Raw genomic sequence first — 20,900 nt, 5'->3', positions numbered from 1 at the left:
GGTGAAGGGGGAAGGATTTCCAGAACAACTATAAAGGACACATGGACAAAACCAAGGGGATTAGAATCAGGGGAGAGTGATGGGGATGGTGGGGAGGGGAGTGGTGTGGGTAAATGCAGACAACTATAATTGAACAACAATAAAATAATTTTAAAGAAAAAAAAAGACTTCTGTTCAGCTAGTCTTGAGGTGATTATTCAGGTTGATTGTTCTGTATTTTAATGGTAATCCCAGTTTGGTCCTGGGAGGAAGTGAGTGTAGTTTCCACCTAGTCTACCAACATTTTGGAGCTCTAATTTCCCTCTGTTCTTTAATAAATATAAAGATGATATAAGATTGTTCCCTTTCATAAACAATCAATGCAGAAAGGTTGATTTCTCATTTGTTTTAATGTCACCTTCAGAACAACTTTGTATATTGCAGTTAAATTTTATGTTCAAACCTTGTTGAATTTTGTAAACAAATTTTTTTGAATCTTTGAAACTACATTTTAGCATGCTTAACATGTTGATGTGCCCATATTGCAAGGCTTAACAAGCTTTATAAAAGTCAGATGTCCTCCATGCGTATATATCCAGAGCTGCAGGGTTTGGAGGAAGTCGTTGTGTCATGAGACTGGCAATGAGGACGGATAGGTGTCAGAGAGTATCTGGAAGCTGTTGCTGCATTCAATGACTAGCAAATACTGAACTATAGTGGAAATTGACTGCCCAACACATAAATACATCCCACTATTTACAAACCCAAAGCATCCCCAACTCAAGTTTCCTTTTAGCTAGAGCCCCAGAATAGCTATAGACACCCCAACTTCATGCAACACCTAGAAAAGTATGATGTAGGAAGTTGGAATGCAAAGGGACAGCTGTCTTAACCAGTTGCTGTTAAAATATCTTACATTTGCATATTTTACAAAAATATATAACCATGCAAACATATTGTAAGGTTCTTCCTAGGGTCTTGATGTCTGTGAACAAGTGAGAAGCCATAAACCTTTCATTTGTGATACATTAATCTCTTTTCTTTATTGAGGAGGAAAGTTATCAGAAGGCAAGTCAATGAGGACATTAATGACAAATTAGTAACTGACTGTTGGCAATTCAACAAAATCCTGAAATGCCCTGAAAATCTTACATTTGAAAGAAGTGTCTGAAACTTGACAATAACCCTTAAAAAGATCATACTCCAGGACCAAAAACTATTAATTAATTTTTTTGTTAGTCAATCAAGGCCAACCAAGGCTGGCCTTTCTTGGAATGAACCTGTACAAGTGAGGGAGCCTGGGTTTTGTGGTTCATTTATTTATTTATGATTCAGTTTCTGCTACTAATTTTTATCTAAATGAGCCTAGGGACTTGAAGTTCAGACCCTCAGTTAAGAATCCTTGCTTTAAAGAGGGAGGGGAGTTATTATATCATATGATCTCACCTATAAGAGGAATCTAATGAACAAAATAAACTGACAAACAAAAAAGAACCACAGGAATGGAAACATGGAACAGGCTGACAGCGATGGTGGGAGGAAGGGGGATAATGGTGGAAAGAGGGTAAGGGGCTAGACAAAGAAATTGTGTGAATGACCCATGGACATGGACAACTGTGGGAATTGACTGGGAGCGGGTAGGGGGGATGGGCAGAGCAGGGGAAAGGGGGAAAATGGGAATAACTAATAGAATAACAATTAAAAAATGAAAACAAAGGACTCCATGGTAGCCCTTCTCTCTTGGCATCTTTTTTCCTCCCTATGTTTCCCTACCATTCCTTTATCTTGTCCTCTGTCTTTGGAAATCTAAGCTCAGCAGGATCAGCATGGCCAGGTGCAGATTCATTGAAGTGGAGATTAGAGACTCTTCATGTTCCAAAGATATTATTATGAGTTTTTGAGCTATTATATTTTACTGTTTTCTATATTAGATTTACTTCATTTCTGTACAACTCAAACACTTAGAAATTTAACATTTCTAAACCTAATGTTGTATAGTGATTCAGAGTACCTAAAGTTCTTACACACACATAATTTTATTTAATCCCTTGAAAATTGTGTGGGTATGTGCCATCATGTGAACACATGCTGTTGTTACCTTGAGTTCAGAATGAGGAAGCTTTGATACAGAATGGTTCAGTCAATTAAGTTCAAAGAACAAGTATACACCAAAGGGTTAGAACTTAGGGCATTAGCAAATAAAAACTTTAAGTGCCTTTTCTATTCAACCAGAAAACCAGTGTATCCACACTTAATTGTTCAGTTGATTTTTCTACATAAGAGGCAGCTACTCCTAAAATAAAAGTCAATACATTATAAATTGCTCTTCCAGATAAAAAGAGCATTGACATGGGGTCATTGCCTATAGTTCACTATCCTGAAAGGCTTGATCCTTCCATTGTCTCAAGGGGAATGTCTCATAGAGGCCAGGCATCTAAACAGTATTTTTCTGTAGGAAAAGGTGAGATGTTTTTTAAAAATCAAGTTTCATTATTACTTAAAAAGAAAAACAAAATAATTCTCAACTCCTGTTCGAGGAAATAAAAAGACAGCAAGTAGTTCTGTAAGTTCCAGAGAAGTTTCCCTAGAGAGGGTTCACTGCAGTCAGCGGGTGTGTAAATATTACAAAAATGCAGTTCCCTGTGTCACAGTTATCCGAATTTGAATGAAAGAAGCCATTTTAAAATGGATTAGGTTTTCTACTTCCCTAAAGTTATTTTTCAAAATTTCAGTGTTTCTGTTACGTTGTTTTCTCCCATGGAAGCAGAATATAGCTTATTCCAACCATGAAGAAAGAGGAAGGGATGCAGAGTTCAACTCTGGAAATAAATATTTTACTATATAAAGAGATAGAGATCACAGAGGGGCAGGTGAATAGCAGGAAACAAATGTGATGTTGTTTTCAATTCCTCAGAGAAGGTTTATATTAAACTGTCCCTGCCGGCATGTTTTCTGCTTGGCTTTTACACTGCCAAACCTGGTAATGAAACTCTTTGTGTATCTAGAGTTTACCTATTAGATGAGGAGTGTGGCATCTAGCCAAAGTTATGGGATCATCCATATTGTAAAATATGCACAAAAAGAGAGCTATCATAAAATGGCACAACACTGAAGATATATTTTCAAGAAAAGATGATCCATACTAATTTCTTTTGGAAAGATTCTATTCTAGTAAAAATAATAAAAAGGCTAAAAACTAAATTGTGTGTTAGGCTTTCTCTAAAATTCATTCTTTTCTCTTTACCCTGTTGTCTCACAGTTGCTGGGAGACTTTGATCTGATGGTGTTTAGCATTGTTCATTATTCCATATTTACTGGAGTTCATTTGGCCAGAATTTAATATTAATGAGGCCAAGGTCAGAGCCTGTTCTCTTTGAGAGAGAGGGGAAAAAAAGTTATGTTTTCCAACATAATAGTGCAGAACACGTATCAAACCTGCCATTCACAAATTTGCATCTCTGGGTACAAGGGGAAGCAGATAAAAGGGTGAATAGTGCAACAAACATTTGAAGACTGCAGGGCTGATGGAACCCCTTTTATCCTAGGTCTAAAATACCTTAAGTTGTATCCTCATCAGGTACTCATCCTTGAATATGTGGAGGGGAAAAAAAGTGTGCAAGCACTAAACTTTTTGTACTAATATGGTTGATGGTAACTCCCTGTTCTATATAAAATAGAATCTTCTAGTGTTTTAGTAATTTGTCAGTGAGCCCAGTAATAAATGCATATCTCAGAGTCAGATGCCACTGGTAATAAAGGTTTTGTTTTTTGTTTGACCTGATGGTCAAGGGGTCCAATATTGAGGGGTCAATTTATCAGACAATCTGTGGGAACAAACAGTGCAAAATGGTGTAGACTTTTGTGTTAAAAAGTTAGCTGTGCTTCTTTCATAGCTGTATTTCTATTTTAGTAGCACACATTACAGTCATTGAGATGCTTTTTTTTTTCATAAGTCAAAGTGTGGGTGAACTATATATAACTTTTTCAAGTTGTTCACAGGTGACAGATCACTGCTTTTAGGTTTTAAGAGTTAAATTCAGTTATCTAAAATCTGCTTAGGTTGGTTTTATAATTAATAGAAATGAGAGCCAACATTTTATATTATTCATAATTGGCTAGGAGCATTACATAGGCCATTTTCACCACACCCTCAAGGCCACTTCATGTTATAGAAAGTGGGCCGCCTCTCCAGTTTTCAGATGAGTAAATACATTGCAGGAAAATGAATTGCCCTAAATGATGCAGCTAGTATAAGGTGGAGCCACATCTGTTGATTCTAAATCTAACCCCTTTCTCTTAAAGGCTAGCTATGTTAAATTTTATTAGAATTAAATATTAAATTTAATTAGCATCTGCACCTCATATTCATATGTACTTTACCAATTGCTTCAGAATGTATAGCCATTATCAGAACATAGTCTACTTAATACTCAGATTGCTTTTTTTAAAAGTTAGCAGTGGCAATATGGTTTTATAAGAGATGTACTCGTATAGATAATGGTTTCTTAGTGGCATGTTTAAGGAGAAAGACATTTGAGAGGAGAGTTTTAGTGATGATCTAAGCATGTATTAAAGTAAGTTTTTTGCATCTGATTTATTATTAACCTGGTTATTTGCAGAATAAATAGAAAATTAAAAGTAATGCTAATTCTTACAAAATAAGCTCAAAGCAAATATTGGTTAATTATAAAGTATGATAATGTTATTAACAAAGTATAAAAAGAAAATGTATTTAATTCTTTCTGTTTTCCTGGGTAAAGGAATTATTTTTGTAAAGTGTACTAAATTATGTTCTTGTTATACAGTAGACCCATATGGTTACATCAATTCTGAAATTACATTTCCTGACAAGGTGACTTATCTTCTGATATTCTGAAATAAATGAAGAGAATCACACAGGACTTTAAAAGGAACTTATGTCTATTTATATTTTAGCTGATTTTGAACTAAATTTTTATTTTTAATTATAGCTGACATTCGATATTATCAGTTTCAGTTGTACAGTATAGTGGTCAGACATTTCTTGTACCCACCTGACACCATGCAGAGTTATTACAGTATTATTGGCTGAATTCTCCACTCTGTATTTTACTTCCCAGTGACTGTTTTGTAACTGCAAATTTGTACTTATTAATCCCTTCACCTTTTTCATCCATCCTCCTAATCTCCCTTCCATTGGCAACTCATTTTGAACTAAATTGAAAGCACATAAAAACTGAGCTTCCCGAACCATCCTCCTAAGATTTCTTGTTACCTATGCAAGACATTGCAGTTAAGCAAGTTCTACTAATCTTGGCAATGGTAGTTTAACACCAGGGCATGCTTTTCAGAGGGTTATTTTACCAATAAGTTACTTTCCATGAACTACAAATTATTTGAGGTTAATGTTTTTTTTCTCCCTAATCCTCACCTAAAGATTTGTTTATTGATGAGAGAGAGTGAGAGAGAGAGAGAGAGAAACATCCATCAGCTGCCTCCTGCATGCACCCCAAACAGAGAGATCAAACCTGCAATCTAAGTATGTACCTTGACCAGAGATCAAACCTGCAACCTTTTAGTGTATGGGATGATGCTCCAACCAGCTGAGCCACCCCACCAAAGCAAATGAATTGAGGTTAAATTTGACCACTTTAAAATATTGAGAAGTAAACTTAATTGGAAAATCTTTGCAACCACTTTAAAATATAAATCTGTATTCCTAAGGAAGTCTTATTTTTTTAATGCACTAGAAAGTAGATACTTGAAGTGTAAAGCCTCCATTTTTTATGTCATAGAGTACTGACATTTTTACAGAAAATACAGATCTGCTAAGTGTGTACATTTTGCCTACAGTTAACTGATTCAGGTAATTAAATAAAAGCAGATATTTCTCATAATTATTCAAGAAGAGAAAAATTGAGTCGTCTTCTGGGGGCAGTTTGAGTTTTCCTGTCATGAATAAGGTGGACTATAAGCCTATAATTATTTTCAGGGAAGTTTCTGTGCAACTTGTCTGAAAATCGGATGAGCAATGATTAGTATCAGGAAGAAGAAAAGAACTGGATCTGGAATTTGTCCTTTTAATAGGTTACGAGAAAATAACTGCTTTCATTTCCTGGATCTTTCATGAAGCATATGAAATCTGGATTTAGTCTTCTACCCTACCAGTAGAATTTATTTTTCACTCATTTAAATAGCAGTACTATGCTGAATTATAAGCAAAGTTAGGAAAATAGATCTACATATAACTTTGATTCAGCCAATGTGTATACAGTCAATCCTCATTTATTTATAGATTGTGTACAGCATTTGCAAATTCACCTTCTCATTTTATTTGCATTCCTGTGCCTTTCGTTGGTGATTCTCCTGTTTGAAGTGGCTCCCCAGCATAGTGCTGATGTGCTATCTAGTGCCATACGTGAAGGAAGGCTCTGGTGTGCCTTATGGAAAAAATACATATCTTAGATAAGCTTCATTCAGGCATGAGTTATAGAGCTGTTGGCTGTGAGTTGAATGTTAAGGAATCAACAATAGATTAAATAGGTGTCTTTAAACAGGAACACACATAAAACCTAACACATTGGTTGATTGCTGAAAATGTTGGGGGTAGAGTCTAGCAGAAACCTAATCCTATGTTTCCCTTCAGAGAAGTGGTTCAGGGTTCACAGTAATGTCATAGACCATAGCTCCTGAGGACAGTAAAAACTGACCATATTAAACATGTGTGATTGTAAATTAGTGGGCTAGGCCCCAGAGATTCAGGGACCAAAGGCACCGTTCCTGTCCCCATTGGGCTAGCCATGTGTTGGAGACACAGACCCACTGTGGACTGATTAGAGAAAGTGCTGAGACAGATGCAAGTAAGGTGCCTAGGGGAATCTCATAGTGCCTGGTGTGTACAGGTAATAACGCTCAAATCAGTAGCTACATGCCTGAGGGAATGATAGAAACAGTTTGGAATAGATGTACAGCATGTAGGGGAATGTAAATGAGTTTATATGTTCATTTTTAAACAGAGCATAATGTTGGTGGGGTTCTAATTCATGTAGCTACCGTGTTGTTACAGAAATACACTGTGGCAAGATGCTTTCACCTCTTGCCAAAATGGACACTGGGGAAAAATGAAGAGCACTGAAGAACTCCAGCGAGAAATTGCACAACAGAAATAGCCACACTCCTCTGGAGTCTGATTCACCCACAGCCATCATAAAAAGGTAGGGGAATAAATTATGTCATGCTTTTGCCTTTTAAAATTTTATTTTACATTTTTCATACACACACATGATGAACTATTATTTGACCACAAAAAATAAAGAAATTTGGCCATTCACGACAACATAGATGGACCTTAGCATTATGCTAAGTAAAGTAAGTCAGACTGAGAAAGTCAAATATCATATGATCTCACTTAAGTGTGGGATCTAAAAAATACTAATAAAGTTTACAGAAACTGAACTCATAGATACAGAGAACAAACTGGAGATTGCCAGAGCAAGGGGAGCGGGGAGGGGTTGCGCTAAATGGGTGAAAGGGGTCAAAAGATACAAAGTTCCAGCTATAAAATAAGTTATATGCCAGGATATAATGTTAATAATATGTTGTATATTTGGAAGTTGCTAAGAGAGTAGATTCTGGAAGTTGTCATTACAAGAAAATAATGTTGTAATTATGTGTGGCGAAGGATGTTAACTAGACTTATTGTGATTATTTTGCAATATATACAAATATCAAATCATTATAGCATACACCTGAAACTAATATAATGGTATATGTCAATTACATCTCAATGAAAAATAAAAATATGCAATAGTAAAAAAGCAGAAAGTGTATTTATTTATTCAACAAATACTTGTTGAGTGACTGCTATGTGCTTGCAAATTGTTCTAAGCACTAGGGATATGATTATGAACAAAAAAGAGCAGGGATATGGGCTTGAAGGAGCTGACATTTTAGTGGAGGAGAGGAGTTAGTAAATAAATGCAAAAATTGTAAATAAATGCAGCCATTAATAAAGTTTAGAACATGGTGAGCAGGTAATGAGATAGTGGGTGATTGAGGCTACTTTAGTTGGGGTGTCTGAGCAGACCACTCAGAAAATTTTGAGCTGAGAGTTGAACGCTAAAGAGCCAGCTGAGTAAAGGTGTGAACGTGGGACACTTTATGTGCCATGAACCAGGATCTGGATGGATGTGTTCAAGGCTCAGAAAGCAGACCTATATTGCTTTGAGAGGGGTTTTGGAGAAGCATGACATAGGAGGTGTCATTGGAGAGCCCTCTAGACATGGAGAAGTGTCTTGATTTTAATCCAATGGAGACAGAAGCCCTTGGGGAGTTATTAGCAGAGGAGTTTATATTATATTCTTAAAAAGCTATTTTGTGCCCTGGCTGGCGTAGCTCAGTGGACTGAGTGTGGGCTGCAAACCAAAGCAGCACAGGTTCGATTCCCAGTCAGGGCACATGCTTGGGCTGCAGGCCACGGCCCCCAGCAACTGCACATTGATGTTTCTCTATCTCTCTCTTTCTCCCTCCCTTCCCTCTCTAAAAATAAATTAATAAATAAATAATTTTTTAAAAAAGCTATTTTGCTTTATTTATCTAAAGAGTAGGGTGCTCAGTAATAGTGGAAAATAGGGTGCTGTTACCTAGGTAACAAATAATGGTGAGTTGGCTTCAGGACATGGCATTCAGGATAGATGGTTTTAAAATATATTTTGCATCTACTTCAGCTGGATTAAACTAAATGACCACCAAAGCTTTTTGTGAATCCCCAAAATAATTCTAATTTTCATATGAAGGGTATGCTGTTCATTTGTGTTTTAATGTATAAGATTCAAATGGTAATTTATTTTGCTGTTTCAAAGAACAACTTATGATGTATGTTTGTGGTCTGCTTTCAAAACTTAGAGGGGTTTGATGTGAAGTTGTAAAAAGAAATAAAATTCTTCCCTGAAATCTCATGTTTAGGCAGCTTATCGTATAACACCTGGCATCCAGGGCCTTCCAAAAGCTTCTGCAGCTCCTCTCCTCCTTCTTGCCTGGTTCCTGACCTCTAAGAATACTGTTAGTCAGACCATGAGAGATAGATGATATGAAGGGTTTCTTCCTGATAAGAAACCTGATTATTTTAGGGACTAGAGACTTAGACTTCAAGACTGAAACTGTTTTTAAAATTTATTTATTTTATCCTTACCTGATGAGGACATGCTTATTGATTTTAGAGAAAGGAGAAGGGAGGGAGAAAGAGAGGAAGAAAAACATCCTCTCTCTTATAAGAGAGAAACATATGTCAGTTTCCTCTTGTGTGCACCCCAACTGTGATGAAACCCACAACCCAGGCATGTGCCCCAACTGGGAATTGAACCTGCGACCTTTCAGATGCTACAGCCAATTGAGCCACACTGACCAGGGCAAGACTGAAACTTTTATACTGGATTATTCCAAGGTGGAACATTGAAATAAAAACTAAAATACTTCTTAAAATTGGTGTTTCAAAAAGACAAGACTATGTGGATTTAAGCAATGTTTTCCAGAGAAACTAACACTCTCCACAGTGAGGACTTTCTGTATTGGACTATGTGACGATTGTGTAAGGGGGTAGGAGGCACAGTGAGAGGGTAAGGAATTATGCAATGACCTTGGCAAGTAGGTCCAAGATTCCAAGAAGCCAATACCCACTATTGGAGCATGGACCAACCTCAAACTGTGTGTTCAGAAGAATTTTCATGATAATTCAGCCAAACAGCATTTTAAGAGCTTAGCAAAGCACAGAATCCTGCTTTTCACTATGCACAACTTTCTGAAATGACTCTAAATTTGGGTGTAACAACCCTTCTTCCCCCTACCCCAGACCCTTATCAAAAGGCTTTGGTTGTCAGAAAACAGCCTCAGTGCAGCAATTCTACAGTTTTAGGTAATTGAAAACCATGTAAAGCTTCAGGAAAGGCAAATGATAAAGGAAAAGGTGCAGCAGGAAAAAGCAAGCCCCACAAACATCAGAGAGGACTGAGACTTTCTGGTACAGCTCCCAGAGTCCTTTCTACATCTCAAATGCCGTACTTCATTTTCTGATGATGACCAAAATATGTATGTGACACATTTGTCTCAGAGGAGCCAAGGCTGAGGCTTACTGAGAGATATTTTATATCCCACAGCTCCAGTAGCTAAAAGCAGGCTTTGCAAACAGGTAAACAGGTGCAAACCATCCATCCATACAATTTAAATAAACAGTATAGGACACCTTTGGGGAAATTTTGGACTTTTAATAGCATATTATAAATCACTAGCTGGTGAACTTCACTTCTCTTTTGGCTAAGAATCAATATCACGATTCCAGGTGCCCTTCAAGATAAGCACAAAGGTACCTAAAATCAACTGCAAGTTAACCCTATCTTCATATACTCAGAGAATTGAGACATGTTAATACATTTGAGAAGACCTAAAAGTGTGACACAGTATTCTGTGATTGGTCTTGTCATATACTGTATTGGATACAACTCTTTGATTAGCTGGAGAGATCATTAAAAAGCTAGGAAGTAGTAATTGGATTCTGGCAACTGGATTGGATTCTGTAGTAATTGGAAAAGTAGTAATTGGATTCTGGATTCTGAGGATAAGATAAAACAGAAGGAGTAGCAATATCTTAGGCTGGTTTCCCTGGACTCAGATGGTAAGACAAAAAATTTAGATAGTCATGTTTACTTGGGAGGTGGTACTATTGTGTTTTCTAGAGGAGTGGGTATGTGAGATGGGGAAGAGAAGGAAGACAGAAAAGGTGCATTACCACTGCTGTGACCAAGAGGTGCATGATCTCATTGGGTAATTCTGGGATACAGTATGGAACATACCTTGGATTTCTCTTAAGGACAAGGAAACTAGGGTTTATAGCTACCTTCTCCCATCTGGCTTGGTTGAGGGCTGCTCCCTTAGGAGGAAGTGGATGATGTTAACTCTCTGGTATTTGTGATCTGACGTATATGTAGACCAAGGGGATTCCGGCAGTCAGAGGAAGTCCCCAGGTAAAGAGTCCCAGGTGTTTGCCATTGGAAGCCACCATCATGTCAGCATGCACAGAAATTATAAATTCCAAGGGGATATGGATGGAGCACCTACAGTTCCTGCTATAAGAAATGATACAATGATAATGATAATCATGATCATATTATTGAGCTATCATTTATTTACTATGTGTAATGTGTTATACCAAATGGCATTATATGCAGTTTATCGTTTCATTCCTATTTTTTGGGCACTCACTCTATGCTGTGTTAAGGGGTGGCAAATCTATATCTCATCACCAAAATCCTGCATTGTATACATTATCCTAGTCTTCAGTTTATAGATGATCAGATAAAGTTGAGCAAAGTTGACCAAATTCTCTGGAATAACAAATATAGGAAATAGAGTTGGGATTCAAACTCTGGTTTGCCTCCAAAAACTCTCCCTTAGTCATCATTGCAATCCTGAATTAACTAATCAGTCATTGATATTTTTCTGGGACCCATTATTGAAGAATTGGCAGTTGATACTTGTATTTTTGGATACAAAACAAAAATTGCCCTTGTTCTCAAGGAGCTCACATGTTTGTGGAAGAGAAAGATAGGAAAACATGTAGTGATGTAAGGGCTATACTGGAAGTATGCTGTAGCTGTCAGAAAGAATCAAGTAAGGGAGTATCCATTGTTTCTGTATAACAAATGAATGCCATGACTTAGTGGCTTAAAACAGTAAGCATTATTGCTCATGAGTCTTTGGTTGAGTTGAGAAGACCTGATCTCAGTCAAGTTCATTCACTCATCTGCAATCACCTTCAATGAATCACCCTGCATTCATTGGCTGGAGGGCTGAATAGTCTAACTGGCTTCACTCACATATCTGGTAATTGATTGGATGAAGCTAGGTCAGCTCAGTTCTCCAGCAGGCTAGGTTTATTCACATGGTGGCTGAGGAAGGTTTAAGAGAGTGACCAAAAGTGCACAAGGCTTCTTGAGGCCTAGGCTTCAGACAATCACTTCTGTTGCATTTTATAGGCCAAAGAAAAGCACATGGTTCTGTGGAAATAGACTATGTCTTGATGAGAAGAGCTTCATGGCCAATTTTGAAAGGGCTTTGACACAAGGAAAGGAAGATCTAGATTGCAAGTTACCAAGGACAGGAATAGCTACACTCGATCTTACCCAAAAGGCCAAGAAGCAATGGGACTGGAACCATCTGGATTAAGGTTCACAGGGTGAGGAAGCATTCCCCAGCCAGAAAAAGTAGGAAGTCACTGTAGGGCAATAAAGGTAGTATGTGTTCAAAGACACAGAAGCATAATGTCTCATAATGCTGTTGGATGACTTGGGAATGAAGGCATACAGTGATGAGGGAATGAGAAGGGGCGAGCACCATGGAAGAAACAAGAAATCTGTAAAATGTGCCAAAATGCAGGAAAATACAAGTTAACTAGCAGGCAGAATAATATGCTTATGAAAAAGTGATAAGCAAATGGGAAAACAAATAAAGGTCAACAATGAGTGGATGGTTGGGTGGACTAATTACTGTGGCCACATAATTAACAAAATGATAAGATTTTTCTCTTATGAAAGGATGTGTGGTTTGTATTTATTTCATAAAGGAAAAGAAGGAAGAAGGGACGGAAGGAGGAAGGCAATAACTTGGTGGGCACTTAGAGAAAAATGTGACAAGGCTTTTCAGCCTCTGTGTTGGTGACTTCAGGAGGGGAATGCAAAGATGTAAGTTATGTGATAGAATCTCTCTCTGTGGTGCACCTTCCATAAGCATGCTAAGCATATCGAGTGGGTTTTTGTGGAAATTTATCAAGGATTTTTGTATTATGGTCCCAAACTGAAATTCCAAGGCTCTGCACCCCACCAAGGCCAAGTTTCTGGGCAGTTAGATAGAAATTGACATTAGGGATCTGTGTATGTGTGTTTCCACTGTGATGTGTGTGTGAAATGGTAACTTTCAGTTCATGGATTTTTTCACTTTGAGATTGAATTGTGTAAATTAAATAGAAGCCTTGTTCTTCAGTATTCCTAAGTGACTTTTATTGTTCTCCTGGCCTGTGTTTTAAGTATGATGCTCTTCCAAGTCACCAGGTGCAGCACAATTTAAGTGTAAGGCTTAACAGGTTGACATGAGCATCTCCAGCTCCTTGGAGGCAAAATGGGAACTTGACTGGAAGTAAATGCTGGTAAGACACATGAATGGAAAGCCTGGGCCAGAATATTCACTGTCATTGGCTTGGGGAATGTATTACGTTCATTCTTCTCTCCCAGATATGTTGGTGATTCTTTGCTCCCTATTTCTGAAAAGTGAGATAATGGTGGCATTTTCAAAGAGTAAAAGAAATGGAAAAATAACATAGTTAAAGCTAAATAAAAGTTAAATCTGACAGTAAAGATACAAAATCCAGTGAATACTCTCTGGCAACCTAATGACTGATTTGTTTATTAAGGTTTCTTTGGGGAGCAGATGCCTCCACACTCCATTTCCCCAGCTCCCCTCCAGAGGTCACCACCATCCTAAGTTTGTGTCAATTCTTTGCTTAGAAAAAGAACCAAACATGAATATGTTATTAATGTTTGCTTCCTTTTGAACTTTATGATAATGATCTCACACTCATATAGTTTACAGATTTGCTTATTCCACTGAACATTTATGTGTCTAAGATTTCACCTATGTTGTGACATGTAGCTATAGTTCATTTTCACAGCTAAGAATTACATTGTGTGAATATATTACCATTTATTTATTCTCCTGTAAATGGACATTTCTCTTGTTTCCATAGTCTGTATTATGAAGGTCCTATGATCGTTGTTTATATATCACCTGGTGCATGTGCAAGTGTTCCTCAGGGCCACATAGACAGAAATGGGTTGTTTGGATATGAGATAGACAGATGACCAATCATCCCAGTTTGCCTGGATCTGAGAAGTTTCCTACATTACAGGATATTTAGTGCTAAAACCAGGACAGTCTCAGGCCAACTGGTATGAATAATCACCTTAAATAAATAAGTGTTCAACTTTACAACATAATAATAAACTGTTTCCCAAAGAGATGGTAGCAATTCACACACCCAACCAGCAGGAAATGGAAATTCCCCTTGAGAGCCATTCTGCCTATGCTTGGTGTTCTCAGTATCTTAATTTTTTTGCCACTCAATTGAGTGTGAAATGGTATCTCACTGTGATTTGAGTTCCCTGGTTGCTAATGAGGACTGTATCTTTTTATGTTTTCTTCTCCATTCGTGTTTTCTTGCCTGTGAAATGTCTTCTGTGTCTTTTGTTGTCTTTCTGTTGAGTTGTTTTGTCCAGCACATCTCTTTGTATTCTCTTGGTGTCACCACCAACTAATGACATTTTGTCAACAGTAGTTCTAATGACATTTTGGATTGAATAATTTTTGTTGTGGGGGACTGTGCTTTACATCATAATATGTTTAGCATTATCTTTGGCCTCTACCCACTAGATGCCAATTGCTCCTCCTGTTGTGAAAACCAAAAAAAGTCTCTAGACATGAAAATATCTCTAGTCACATATCCCCTAGGGTACAAAGTTGTACCTGGCTGAGAACTGCTGACCCGGATCCTTAGCAGCTTGCTCCTGTGTGAGAGAGAAGGGAGTAAACCAGACACATTTCCTCTCCATTTCTCTCTCGGGTGGCCCATTCCAAGGTATATGTCCCCTTACTGCACATTTAGAAGTGCCCCATGTCATTTAGCAGATGCATTTGCTGAGCCACTGGCTGTATTTCTTCATGATTTAGGCAGTGTGGTAGCCAGGACAGTAACACATCACCTTGTCTTGCTTCCTATTCTTCCTGCCTCATTTCCTTTCTTATCCCTCTCCTACCTTCAGATTACATATTCCAATTAGAGTGTTAGCATTGAATGTTTGTCTCAGGGTCCATTTCCTAGGAAAGCTGAGCTAAAACAAAAGGTTATAGAAAGGAGAACTTGTGGGTTTTGGAACTGATTTGCTAACCTGTCTGAAAGCAATAAGGACTCTGTGTGTGTGTGTGTGTGTGTGTGTGTGTGTGTGGTAAATTGGAATGAAAATAAATCCTGATATGCAGTAGCATCAAAATTATTTAAGCTTTCACCTGAGTAAATTGGGATAAGACTTAAGTGGAAGGTCAGGTGTTGGGAGATCTAGTAGCTGCAATACACAATGAATGTTAGAGCAGTGATGATTATATGGATTATGGAGTAGGGTGACTACACCCTTTTGTTTTGACCTGCAAAAAAAAAAAAGTTAGGCTGAGGGTGGTTCATTACCAACTTCAGACATGCTCTGAAAGCCAGAGAGCATCTATGGCAGCTTTTTTTTGGAAGTTGCAGTAGCACTGATTTACAACATTATATAAGTTTGAGGAGTAGAGCATTATAATTTGACATTAGTATATACTATTGTCATGCTTTCCAACAAAAGTCAGTAGTTTCTATCTGTCACCATACTCTATGGCAGCTTTGAAAGTGACATGTCTCTGGTCATTGCAGGGCAGACTGTGATGAAATCCAGGCTCAGGATTGGACTTTAAGGTTAGCAGAGCTGCAAAGAGACTGCACAGCTTTGTATGTTCTCTTATTTCAAACTCATGGACCTGCCTCACAATGATGCTGAAACCTAGGTTGAGTTCACTGGGATAGATTATATTGAGAACCTTGAACTCCTAAATTCCCCTAAACCATTTTGGAGGACACAGGCAATTTCTTCTTCCCTGACAGAAGAACAGCCTACTTCACCTGAAGCAGATGCCTCATAAGATGATTATTGTTCTCCTTCAGATCTTTCTACTACTTCTAATTGCTCCAAGATGATAACTAGAATACAGTCTCACAAAAGAAGTATCAGCCCTTGTCCAGGAAGAAGTAGCTTACACATTGAATAATTGAAGGACCTGGCTAATATGTGCCATCAGAACCAAGGAAACCCATGTGGGAGTAGACTTGGAATGTATTTTCGGGAAGGGGAGATATACTAAAGTTGGATCAGAGATGATTTCTTGATATAGAGGCATTTACTCATAACTCAAGATGCAATCATTTGTCAAGGACACTTGAAGCTGGTCCTGAAGGTTTTTTCAGGTTGGTACTTTGAAGCCTGTACACTATGATGACCTATAGCAAATGGAGAGGACATTCCCCAACTTCTTTGATGCAGCCTTGAAAAAGGGGCAGATGGCTCAGGGAGGAGGGTTAGAATGGACATTGGGATGGTTTCAGGTACAATCTAAGAATCTATCACTTTAGTATGTTCCTAACTGACCCAGAAGGTGCAGAGGATACTTCATTCCCCCAAAATAGTAAGATGGCTTCTGGGGAGGGGTGCTGGCACCTTAGAAAAGCTAAAGGCTGTCATCGCTTGATGTTCAGAGGAGGTGTCTAGGAGTTGGGCTTCCTAGTGCCCCTGGAGTGACAGGACCCAGAGCAATGAAGACTGAGTAGCAGGTGTTACTATTACAGGCAATGTGGACTTTACCATAAGGAGCAGCCAAATCAAAGGGCCAGTCAGGTTTCCCTGAGCTACAGGGATCTGATCATGGCTAAAGGGCCTGGAAGTCTTTGTGACAAAATAATTGAGTGGCTAACTGGGATGCTGCACAATTTGGGTGATTAGGAGAAAAAATTTCAAGAAAATATGACCATGGAATATCATGGCCCCTCCCAAGTTTCCACATCTGAATCAGTTCTCAGGTGACAAAGGAATCAGGATGGTCAGCTCACACTCGTTGTTATTTCACTTTTAATTATTTTTACATTTTATACATTGTTATTTTGTACTTATCTGCTAATTGTAATACATGAAGTACAATGGGAGTGGAAACCAGTTTGTTATTTTGTTAACTTTTATTCTTGGTACATTTCTCCTTGTGAGGTATGTATGCTTGATTATGTATGAGGGAATCCTTGGGGCCTAAATTGAGGATATTTCTTATGGAGAATATTGCTTTACTTCCTATTAATAAAGTCAGGGATAATTTTTACCCTTTTCTAAGTTCCATTTTTGGTCTGTCTCTTGGGCTTAACTGCCCTACCTTGCTTTGTGAAGGGCCTAAGACTTGGTCTCCACATCATTGTTGTCATTTCCACATTCCCGTAGGTCTGTCCTGCCTTTTTCATTAAATTACTCTCTATGTGGGTTCTCTGGTTCCATTTCTCTGTCATTTATTTTGGTGTGGCAGGGGTGCTCAGATATTTCTTTTGATATCTAGTGAGTCAACTTTCATTTTGAAAATGTATCCAGGTTATTTTTGTATTTTAATGTAAGGAACCTTCAGATTATCTAAAATGCCAAAATGAAGTAACTTTGGCAACATGAATACTACTAAATGCATTTAGGAACTGTCCAATGCACCAGTCTTAATGGGATTGGGTTTGGTCCAGGAAGCATTTTTTTTTATTATGCCAAATCCAGGAAGCATTTAATTGAACAGATCAGAGGGGCTGCTTTTCTCATTGTCAGATATCTTGCTCGCATGGTTAATAGATATTGATCAGAAGACTGGGCCTGTGGGTGCATATCCTGAGTAAAGTTTCACTAGTCAAAATGAGCTCCCTGTCTGTCCTCTCCATGCATTTTCTTATGGCCATTTAACACAGAGATTCAACATATGCTGAGCTGTCCCTCTTATTTCTGCCATATCTTGGAAGCAAGCTAGTATATAGTACTTTCAGAAAGATTTCCACATATTTCATAGTTGGATATGTAAAAAAGACAACTTCTTGACTGTCCAGAATACTCTTACCCTAGGAATTACCAAACCCCCATAATGTCAAGGAGAGAAATGTGAATGAACTTGACTGACAAGCCATGGGGTTCTCGTGCCCACAGAAAGTAGGCAGTATAAAAAACAGCAGGTGGTGGTGGGAACTGTGCAAACAATGTGGGCTGTGCCTTTCTAAAGCAGTGGCACTTAACTCCAGTCTGTTATTTCTCTGTGGGAATATAACACAGGTTGACTAGATATCTAATTTCATAAAGAGGAACTTGAAAGCTGGAGTTTTCTGATATTATATCTGCCAGTTTTAAACATTGATTTATTAAAAACAAACAAAAATATGCAAACAACAAAAAACCCGATTGCGTAGGAAATCAAAACACATTTGCAGGCAACCTGCAAATTTAATCTAGCCTGCAGACAAGTTCAAATAAACAACACATATTGATAGCTTGAGATTGATGAATTTCAGAAAGCAAATCCTATCTGCATGACAATTTGATTATTTTGTGTCAAAGAAAATAACTTTTGTCTTATTTTTGCTTTTGTTTGCTAGGTTTTTTGCTTGGGATTTTTTCCCCCTAGTAAAAATTAAAAGCCTAGTGGATACTGTATTGATTAAAGCTACAGGCATAGCAAAGATATTGTGTGTATGTGTGTGTGTAACATGGAAACATGCAAACAACTCAGAATCTTAACAAAGCTATACTATACCCATCAATACCCCCTAGATTTATTTCCAAGGAAAATTAGTACTTAACATTTCTATTCATAGCAGTCCCAAACTGGAAAAAAGCCAAATGTTCAACAGAAGAATGATAAATAAACATTGTTGTTCATTCACTATGCAACAATGAAGAGAATGTACTACTGATAAAACAACATGGGTGAATTTCACAGACATTACATTGAGCAAAAGGAGCCAGACACCTAAAAGTGTGTATTTGTGACTCCATTTGTATGGCATTCAAAAACAGGCAAAACTAAATTGTGGTTTGAGAACTCAAAAATTAGTTTATGTTACAGAACTCTAGAGGGTACACAGGAGCCTTCTAGGGTTCTGGCAATGAATAGTCTTTCTCATAAGCCAAGGGGTGGTTTTATGGCTGTAAACAGTGGAGATTTCTGTGTTCTCTGTGCAATAAGTAGAACATCAATAACTAAATGGGCAGCAGGGGTTGGTACAGTGAGTTCTGCAGCTCAGAGATGACTTCTGAGTAATTTAAAGGAGATTTTCAAGGGTCATTGTTTGCCACAGGTGTAAGAGAAAGGGGAACTGACCCCCTGAGAGTCACTTCCTCCCATTCCTCTCCAACATGTGATGTCTCCATGGCAAATACACATATGTATGGAGATAGAGGCATTCTGCTTCCCCATGTGGCATGATTGTCCAGTTTTTCCAAGTCTTCCAGTTTTCCACCTATGAAATAGGAGTTCTTTTAGCCATCATAGATGTTTAGAGTTTTTCATAAAACCTAACAACTTAAAAGAGTGGAGCTTTGGAGAATGTTAGTGTGTACACTGATCCCATACCTTTTCCTGCAGTACCTAGTCTCTGTACATTAAAAAACAAAACAAAACATAGAAGATAAGGCATCCCTTCATTCACAAGCTTAATATTTTTTATAGTTCCCCAGTGAATAGGCTTAGTGGAGGGAAACAGGCACCACTGTCTGTTTCTCTGCCACTAGATATTTACGCTACCACACAGATTGCTTCTCATGCCCTGGGGCAAGTGCTGCCCCTGACAGGAAGCAATTGGAAAGGACCATAAAAGAGCTCTTAGCCTATTTTATTCAGCATCTGTTCTTTAGGATAGAAAGTGGTCAAAAGGGGAGAGTGTCTGTAGTAGAAGTAAAAAAGTAACTGGAGAAGTGAAAGCACATGCTCAGCCCTCAGGCTGAGAAGCCCTGGAAGGGCTTCTGCTGATATAATCAGGACTGTATATTCCAAACACATACGGTATAGGTGGGTCCTAGTTGCTTATGCAGCTTCTTGCTTAAGTGGCATGAAGTGCAAGAGCCCGAGATCTGGTTGAAGTACTGAAGATGCAGAGATGGGTATTGTGTTGTCACAGCCCATGGCTCACACTTTTTCACCTACCTTCCTAAAGACTTTCTTCCTAACTGAAAGTTTTAGACACATCTTCACATAGTACTCAAAATATAGAACTACTCAGAATCTCTATAAAGTACTTACCTCACTCATCTGTAACCTAGAAAAGATAGGAAAAACTGGAAAATGATTTTTGTGTCAACTTCCAATTATTTTTATGTGTTTTTTAAAGGCACATTAAATTTCATGACAATAAGTTTCCTGGGAAGTTTGGCATTTCATTTCATATAATTTTCATTTGGCAGAATCAAACATACCTGATTTGGGAGTCAGGTGACCGCAGTCATTTTTGGTTGCATCCCTTTGAGCCTACAAGGCAGCCTTGAACTCAATTCTTGATGTTTCTGAGTACAGAGTGAAGCAACGTGAAAACACCTTGTGTCTGCCTACTGCATAAGTTTGATATGAAAGAAAATGAAAGGCACTTGAAGAAAGTGGAAAGTGTGAGGTCAATGGAAAGTATGATCAGCATTTCCCCTGGGTTTAGGAATCATATCAAATGCCATGTCTGCAAACATTTCTTGGATGACATTCTCTTTGTTTCATGCAAGTCGTGTTTCATTTTTATGGGAAAGGCAAGTGAGTGTCTTCAGGTGTGGAAGAATAACTAAAAGGCATGGGTTTTAATGGGGGTGAAGGAAGTGTACAGTTAGCATACAAAATAGTGACCTTTATTCAAGTTTCTCTTTCTAGCTAGCCAAATGACATTAAATAAAGTTGTTTTTCTTTATTTCTAAAATAGGAATTAATATCTACCACCCTGATCTATTGATACTTAAGAGGAAAGTTGTAAACATCAAAGAAATCATATATGAAAAGACTTCAAAGGTGTAAAATAAGACAACAGGCAGCTAGGGTTTACACCACGTTTTCCTTCTCTTCTCAGAAAGGTTTTTAAACAATATGTTGAGGGTTCTGAAGAGATTAATCAAGCCACCTATCCAACTTGCCATACTGTCTAATTTATTTTCTTCTTTTTCAAATCCCGATAAATATAGTAAGTAGCAAAGGCACTGTGCTGCCAATTGATCACAAAGGCCAAACAGCTCTCACATCATGGGCTGTTGTCAATTGCTTGGAGAACCTTTATGGCCAATGTTTTA

At 38.0% G+C, this 20,900-nt stretch overlaps 1 protein-coding gene across 3 annotated transcripts in view; it reads left to right on the top strand.

Annotated features, from left to right (window-relative positions):
- The window catches only part of PAK5 (p21 (RAC1) activated kinase 5), a 273,223-nt gene that overhangs the window by 109,222 nt on the left and 143,101 nt on the right, over window positions 1-20,900 (top strand). For 2 of the 3 annotated variants that reach the window (XM_045833660.1, XM_045833661.1), the window contains exon 2: window positions 7,025-7,172. The exons of the other annotated variant lie outside the window; for it this stretch is intronic. The gene's annotated coding sequence lies outside the window, so the exon portion shown is untranslated. The remainder of the gene's footprint in view (window positions 1-7,024; window positions 7,173-20,900) is intronic. 3 annotated transcript variants of the gene reach the window in all.

This window comes from Phyllostomus hastatus, unplaced genomic scaffold (genome assembly GCF_019186645.2).
Source record: "Phyllostomus hastatus isolate PE091 unplaced genomic scaffold, TTU_PhHast_1.1 phas_contig_17, whole genome shotgun sequence".
NCBI classification, from domain to species: Eukaryota; Metazoa; Chordata; class Mammalia; order Chiroptera; family Phyllostomidae; genus Phyllostomus; species Phyllostomus hastatus.
Note: the sequence above shows the minus strand (reverse complement) of the source record. Positions and strands in the feature narration are given on the sequence as shown.